This window comes from Pelophylax lessonae (assembly GCF_965119305.1).
Source record: "Pelophylax lessonae genome assembly, chromosome: 9".
In the NCBI taxonomy this organism is placed as follows: domain Eukaryota; kingdom Metazoa; phylum Chordata; class Amphibia; order Anura; family Ranidae; genus Pelophylax; species Pelophylax lessonae.
In genome coordinates, this window is record NC_138776.1 from 24030603 (window position 1) to 24039744 (window position 9142).

Below are 9142 nucleotides of genomic sequence, written 5' to 3' on the forward strand. Positions count from 1 at the left end.
GAATCCCTATGATGGGACTGGCCAGAGCAGGATTACTATGATGGGACTGGTCAGAGAGGGATCACTATGATGGGACTGGCCAGAGAGGGATCACTATGATGGGACTGGCCAGAGAGGGATCACTATGATGGGGCTGGCCAGAGAGGGATCACTATAATGCGACTGGCCAAAGAGGGATCACTATGATGCGGCTTACCAGAGAGGGATCACTATGATGGCACTGGCCAGAGAGGGATTACTATGATGGGACCGGTCAGAGAGGAATCCCTATGATGGGACTGGCCAGAGCAGGATTACTATGATGGGACTGGTCAGAGAGGGATCACTATGATGGGACTGGCCAGAGAGGGATCACTATGATGGGACTGGCCAGAGAGGGATCACTATGATGGGGCTGGCCAGAGAGGGATCACTATAATGCGACTGGCCAAAGAGGGATCACTATGATGCGGCTTACCAGAGAGTGATCACTATGATGGCACTGGCCAGAGAGGGATTACTATGATGGGACCGGTCAGAGAGGAATCCCTATGATGGGACTGGCCAGAGCGGGATTACTATGATCAGACTGGTCAGAGAGGGATCACTATGATGGGACTGGCCAGAGAGGGATCACTATGATGGGACTGGTCAGAGAGGGATTACTATGATGGGACCGGTCAGAGAGGGATCACTATGATGCGGCTTACCAGAGAGGGATCACTATGATGGGACTGGTTAGAAAGCGATCACTATAATGGGACTGGTCAGAGAGGGATCACTATGATGGGACTGGTCAGAGAGGGATCACTATGATGGGACTGGTCAGAGAGGGATCACTATGATGGGACTGGTCAGAGAGGGATTACTATGATGGGACCGGTCAGAGAGGAATCCCTATGATGGGACTGGCCAGAGAGGGATCACTATGATGGGACTGGTCAGAGAGGGATCACTATGATGGGACTGGCCAAAGAGGGATCACTATGATGGGACTGGCCAGAGAGGGATCACTATGATGGGACTGGTCAGAGAGGGATCACTATGATGGGACTGGCCAAAGAGGGATCACTATGATGCGGCTTACCAGAGAGGGATCACTATGATGGGACTGGTTAGAAAGCGATCACTATAATGGGACTGGTCAGAGAGGGATCACTATGATGGGACTGGTCAGAGAGGGATCACTATGATGGGACTGGTCAGAGAGGGATCACTATGATGGGACTGGTCAGAGAGGGATTACTATGATGGGACCGGTCAGAGAGGAATCCCTATGATGGGACTGGCCAGAGAGGGATCACTATGATGGGACTGGTCAGAGAGGGATCACTATGATGGGACTGGCCAAAGAGGGATCACTATGATGGGACTGGCCAGAGAGGGATCACTATGATGGGACTGGTCAGAGAGGGATCACTATGATGGGACTGGCCAAAGAGGGATCACTATGATGCGGCTTACCAGAGAGGGATCACTATGATGGGACTGGTTAGAAAGCGATCACTATAATGGGACTGGTCAGAGAGGGATCACTATGATGGGACTGGTCAGAGAGGGATCACTATGATGGGACTGGTCAGAGAGGGATCACTATAATGCGACTTACCAGAGAGTGATAACTATGATGGGACTGGCCAGAGATGGATTACTATGATGGGACCGGTCAGAGAGGAATCCCTATGATGGGACTGGCCAGAGCGGGATTACTATCATGGGACTGGTCAGAGAGGGATCACTATGATGGGACTGGCCAGAGAGGGATCACTATGATGGGACTGGCCAGAGAGGGATCACTATGATGGGACTGGTCAGAGAGGGATCACTATAATGCGACTGGCCAAAGAGGGATCACTATGATGCGGCTTACCAGAGAGTGATCACTATGATGGCACTGGCCAGAGAATGATTACTATGATGGGACCGGTCAGAGAGGAATCCCGATGATGGGACTGGCCAGAGCGGGATTACTATGATCAGACTGGTCAGAGAGGGATCACTATGATGGGACTGGCCAGAGAGGGATCACTATGATGGGACTGGTCAGAGAGGGATCACTATGATGGGACTGGCCAAAGAGGGATCACTATGATGCGGCTTACCAGAGAGGGATCACTATGATGGGACTGGTTAGAAAGCGATCACTATAATGGGACTGGTCAGAGAGGGATCACTATGATGGGACTGGTCAGAGAGGGATCACTATGATGGGACTGGTCAGAGAGGGATCACTATGATGGGACTGGTCAGAGAGGGATTACTATGATGGGACCGGTCAGAGAGGAATCCCTATGATGGGACTGGCCAGAGCGGGATTACTATGATCGGACTGGTCAGAGAGGGATCACTATGATGGCACTGGCCAGAGAGGGATTACTATGATGGGACCGGTCAGAGAGGAATCCCTATGATGGGACTGGCCAGAGCGGGATTACTATGATCGGACTGGTCAGAGAGGGATCACTATGATGGGACTGGCCAGAGAGGGATCACTATGATGGGACTGGCCAGAGAGGGATCACTATGATGGGACTGGCCAGAGAGGGATCACTATGATGGAACTGGTCTGAGAGGGATCACTATGACGGGACTGGCCTGCAAGGGATCACTATGATGGGACTGGTCAGTAAGGGGTCATTATGATGGGACTGGCCAGAGAGGGATCACTATGACAGGACTTGCCAGAGAGGGATCACTATGACTGGACTGGTCAGAGAGGAATCACTATGATGGAAGTAGTCAGAGAGGGATCACTCTGATGGGACTGGTCAGAGAGGGATCACTCTGATGGGACTGGCCAGAGAGGGATCACTATGATGGGAGTGGCCAGAGAGGGATCACTATGATGGGAGTAGCCAGAGAGGGATCACTCTGATGGGACTGGACAGAGAGGGATCATTCTGATGGGACAGGACAGAGAGGGATCACTATGATGGGAATAGTCAGAGAGGGATCACTATGATGGGAGTAGCCAGAGAGGGATCACTATGATGGGAGTAGCCAGAGAGGGATCACTCTGATGGGACTGGACAGAGAGGGATCATTCTGATGGGAATAGTCAGAGAGGGATCACTATGATGGGAATAGTCAGAGAGGGATCACTATGATGGGAGTAGCCAGAGAGGGATCACTCTGATGGGACTGGACAGAGAGGGATCATTCTGATGGGAATAGTCAGAGAGGGATCACTATGATGGAACTGGCCAGAGAGGGATCCCTATAATGGGACTGGCCAGAGAGGGATCACTATGACGGGACTGGTCAGAGAGGGATCACTATGATGGGACTTGCCAGAGAGGGATCACTATGATGGGTCTGGCCAGAGAGGGATCACTATGACGGGACTGGCCAGAGAGGAATCACTTTGTGGCAGTTAGGCAGGCGGGAACATGTATTGCAATATATACCATCTAAGAATCCCCACATAATGAGAAGAGCTGGGTCAATGTGAAGATTATTAAGTGGTGGCACGTCTGTAGTATCTGATGTGATGTATATATGAAGAGATTTAGGACCTGAACACTCAGATCTCCATTCCTTCCTATACATACCGGTCAGGGATGAGTATGGGAAAGATAGATGAGGTGGTTGGATTCTCTGATATAAGATGCACTTGGACCCCCTTGCATTGTATTGTTTTGTATTGTATTATATTGTGATGTACAGTATTTGGTCTATTTTGGTGTTTTTTTGGGTAACACATCATGTTGCATATATACATAGATAATATATATAGATATCTACTGGTGCTGTCCACCCTCTTAGACTTTGTGTCTGTCTGTCTATCCATCCATCCATCCATCTAATAAGTATGGTTAGCTGACCCATGGTATGCCTTGAAAGCAACTGAAAGTACTCACTAACTTACATTAATGAAAAAATAAAATGAAAGCAAAAATGCCCCCAATAATAACTATACCAAAGAACGCAGAAACAGGGTCGATTGCCCAAAGAGCTAGCAATCAGTTTTCTAACCAACCCCTTTTCTCTCCCTATGCAGTGTGTCAGCTTTCTCTATAGAGAATCCCTGTGGATTCTCTGTGTTGTCGTCACCCCCCCCCCCCTTGTGATAATGAGGGGGCTGTCCTAACCAAAATCCCCCTTACTTGCCCTTTAAATCCTCTGGCCATTATTCACAGGGCATACAATGCATTATGGTATAAATAATTCTCCTGGGTGAATCTGAATAATAATGTGCTGGAACCGTGACTCTGGAACTCATGGTAGTGGTGAATGTGAACCTCATGCCTTATCTCTGTTACCCAAAGCCCTCACCTCTCCTCCTGTCTTCCATGTGATGTACTAATATCTCCCATCCATTGCCGCTCCACACGGCAGCATCGCTTTAATTGCCTTTCAACCAGACAGACAGCAAAGGGTTACATTCAGTCTGCTACAAAGTTGCCCAATTAGTTTGCCGTTTGGATGAATGTGACTCTGCCCTGAAAAGAATCGCCCATTCCAGTCCCTGTTGTTAGTCCTGGTGCTTTATTACAAGTGATAATCTTGTTAAGTGATGTTGCCTGCAATAGAGTCGGCAGATGCGAGGTGAGAGGAGCAGAAGGCCCCACACCCGGCCTCTGATTCATCCCATTATAAGAGGAGCACAGGGGAAGTATTTAGCATCGCTCTCTGACGTTCCTCGGATTGCTGGGTGGCTCAGTGCCATGCCAGAGCTAAACAACCCCAATAATGGGATCAGAGACACCCAGGGGAGGACTGGGCCAGGGGGCAGGGGGGCAACTGCCCCCTGGGCCGCTCTGATGTCCTGTATAAAGGCTGCACTGCTTCTGCCACAGACATGCCTAAAGGTTTCCTGGTGAAAGGAAGTAAAAAGTCCCCGCCACTGACCTACTGAGTGCCGGATGAAGACAAGGACAGCATTGATGGTGAACCACTTGAGACTCTCCTCCCCTGGCCAGCCCCAACTGAGCTGTCCCAGCTCTCCCCAGCCACCCTCTGCTGGCCAGGTTGGGAACCCGGAATCAGTCAATGAGTAGAGAGTATCTGGAGCAGGGCTTCAGCCTGGAATGGGGGGTCAGGAGGAGGATGGGAAGAGGAAGAGTGGGAGGGGGGCCGAGTCGCTGCACCATGGGCCTCTGGGTTGTACTTGCCCCCTGGGCTTAAAATTGCCAGTCTGCCCCTGGAGACACCTACATCTCAGCTCAGATCTTTACTCTTCATCATTGGACCTTATCTCCAAACTAGAAGGAAGGGGGTCATACCAGTCCACATGGTCCTTCAACGGCCTTCCATTATGTCTATTTTGCCTCTACTGAAAAGTACAGAACAGAAATAAATGACCACGCACCCAAAGCAACTGATCCTTTACAGGAAGACTAGGACTGCTTTGTGTTGTTTGTTTATAAATGATAGAGCTAGAGAGACTTCTCATGGCAAGGCCCCATGAAAACTGTAAAAGATCTTTATGCCCCCCTTGCAGTGAGATGGATCTTGAAGACTAAATAAATTGTGAAAAGTCAAGAGTTTCCATATATGATATGGAGGCTCTTGGGTTCTATATGCAATGTGGTGGATGCTGAATCTCCATAAACACTGAAGATCTCAATGTCTTAGTAAATTGTGTAAAGTCAGAATCCCACGTGTGGTGTGGAGGCTCTGGATGTTCTACATGCATTATGGGGTATCTTGAAGCTCCCTACACACTGAGGAACTTGATGGTTCAATAAATAGTGTAAAGTCATGATGCCTTAAGTGTGGTGAGAAGGCTCTGGATGTTCTATATGTCTTGTGGTGTATTGTGAAGGTCTATGCACACTGAAGAACTCAATGACTCAATAAATGTTATAAGGTTAGGAGGTCCCACATGTGATGTGGAGGCTCTGGACATTGTACATGCCTTGTGGTGAGTCTTGAAGCTCTATGCCAGTGATGGTGAACCTTGGCACCCCAGATGTCTTGGAACTACATTTCCCATGATGCTCAACTACACTGCAGAGTGCATGAGCATCATGGGAAATGTAGTTCCAAAACATCTGGGGTGCCGAGGTTCGCCATCACTGCAGTCTATGCACACTGAGGAAATTGATGACTCATAAAATTGTGTAGGGTCAGGGGGTCCCATCTGGTGATAAGGCTCTGGATGTTCTATAAACACTGAAGATCTTCATGTCTCAGTAAATTGGGTAAGGTCATAATGTCTCACTTGTGGCGAGGAGACTTTGGATGTTCAGCATGCCTTGTGGTGGATTGTGAAGGTCTATATGCACACTGAAGAACTCAATGACTCAATAAATGTTATAAGGTTAGGAGGTCCCATGTGTGGTGTGGAGGCTCTGGACATTTTACATGCCTTTTGGTGGGTCTTGAAGCTCTGCACACTGAGGAAGTTGATGACTCATAAAATTGTGTAAGATCAGGGGGTTCCATCTGGTGAGGAGACTCTGGATGCTCTACATGCATTGTGGGGAATTGTGAAGCTCTATGTGCACACTGAGAAAGTTAATGACTCAATAAAAGGTTATAAGGTTAGGAGGTCACATACATAGGGTGAAGGTTCTGGATGTTCTATATGGATTGTGGTGGATCTAGAAGTTCCATAAACACTGAAGATCTTCATGTCTCAGTAAATTGTGTAAGGTCATCATGTGGTGAGGAGACTGAGGACGTTCTACATGCATTGTGGTGGATTGTGAAGGTCTATGCACACTGAAGAACTCAATGATTCAATAAATGTTGTAAGGTTAAGACGGAGGTCCCATATGTGGTGTGGAGGCTCTGGACGTTTTACATGCCTTTTGGTGGGTCTTGAAGCTCTGCACACTGAGGAAGTTGAGGACTCAGTAAATTGTGTAAGGTCATAATGTCTCACTTGTGGCGAGGAGACTTTAGATGTTCAGCATGCCTTGTGGTGGATTGTGAAGGTCTATGTACACTAAAGAACTCAATGACTCAATAAATGTTGTAAGGTTAGGAAGTCCTACATGTGGCATGGAGGCTCTGGACGTTCTACATGCATTGTGGTGGGTCTTGAATCTCTAGGCACACTGAGGAATCTGAATATTCAGTAAATTGTGCAAGGTCAGGAGGTCCCACATGTGGTGAGGAGACTTTGGATGTTCATGCCTTGTGGTGAATTGTGAAGGTCTATGCACACTGAAGAACTCAATGACTCAATAAATGATGTAAGGCTAGGAAGTCCTACATGTGGCATGGAGGCTCTGGACATTCTACATGCCTTGTGGTGGGTCTTGAATCTCTAGGCACACTGAGGAACTTGATGATTCAGTAAATTGTGCAAGGTCAGGGGGTCCCACATGTGGTGAGGAGACTTTGGATGTTCATGCCTTGTGGTGGATTGTGAAGGTCTATGCACACTGAAGAACTCAATAACTCAATAAATGTTGTAAGGTTAGGAGGTCTCAAATGTGGTGTGGAGGCTCTGGACGTTCTACATGCCTTTTGGTGGGTCTTGAAGCTCTGCACACTGAGGAAGTTGATGACTCAGTAAATTGTGTAAGGTCATAATGTCTCAATTGTGGTGAGGAGACTTTGGATGTTCATGCCTTGTGGTGAATTGTGAAGGTCTATGTACACTAAAGAACTCAATGACTCAATAAAGTTGTAAGGTTAGGAAGTCCTACATGTGGCATGGAGGCTCTGGACATTTTACATGCCTTGTGGTGGGTCTTGAATCTCTAGGCACACTGAGGAACTTGATGATTCAGTAAATTGTGCAAGGTCAGGAGGTCCCACATGTGGTGAGGAGACTTTGGATGTTCATGCCTTGTGGTGGATTGTGAAGGTCTATGCACACTGAAGAACTCAATGACTCAATAAATGTTGTAAGGTTAGGAAGTCCTACATGTGGCGTGGAGGCTCTGGGCGTTCTACATGCCTTGTGGTGGGTCTGGAATCTCTAGGCACACTGAGGAACTTGAAGATTCAGTAAATTGTGCAAGGTCAGGAGGTCCCACATGTGGTTTGGAGGTTTTGGAATTTCTACATGCATCCTTGCTATTGTTCCTCACAAAGAAAGGATGCTACCATCCATAATATAGTGACTAACAAACTGAACGCATCACCAAAGGGCCCCGTGCAAGTCCAGTTTTTGGGCCTTTTATTTAAGTGCCGGCCAAGTAAAAACACTTATCCATTGTGTATCAGATTAGAATTAGATAGAAGCCATGTCCAGGTCTACATTACAGTTAAAGGGGACCCAGCACCCATTTGACCCACATTGGTTATAAATGGGTCCCTATGTCCCACAGGGCCCTTGTCCAGCTGCACAGTTTGCACAAATATGACTAACCCGCCATAAAGAAGCGGAATATCAGCTCCCCTCCTGCCAAATATCAGATTGGTTCTGTCCTCATAAGAACCATAACAAGGATGATATCAGAGATAACAAGTCCTGGAGGCCGCATTCCAATGGACGGTTGTGTAAACACATGACAAGGTTGTTATATGGAGTCGGTGAGGAGCCTCGTCCACCAACACAGATCCCCTTCCATCTATTGACCATCAGAGAAGTTTTCATTCTTCCCATCCGTGTATGAAATAAATAAGTAAACATGTCTGAGTTCCCAGAGCCGGAGACAACGCCAGGAGATTTATAATGGTTCCCGGCTCCGAATTGGCTGCTGGGACCAGGAAAACACTTCGATGTTTGCTGCAGCTACCATGGAAAACCCAGGATAGAAACATATTAATCAGAAGGTGGAGGAGGGGCTCTGGCAGTGTATGGAGGAGGAGGAAGTGCTGAGCTGGACGTATTCCCATCCCAGGACCCACGGCTTATTAACCTCCTATACAGAGAATATATGGTCATCACCCTTGCTGTATCCTTGCTTCTATGTATATATGCATATATATATACATAGAAGCATATATATGTATATATATATATGGAGGGGCCATAGGTACTCATTGAGTACACAGATTCCTCTTCCTCATATTTCTTTTATCTCCAAACCTATCAGACTTGGCCTGTCTGCCTGAACACAATGGATCCTTGAACCTTGGCTCCATTTGAAAGTTTTAAGTCAAAGCTCTGCTGAGAAGCTGAAACCACACGATGCCCACTGATACCTTTATTACCCAGCAAAGTTTCCTCTGTGCTCCTCTCTGACTTAGTTTCACTTTAATAAGGTGGCCTGATTTCCTCCAACTTGATGGCTAAGCCCCGCCCACTGCCATTCCA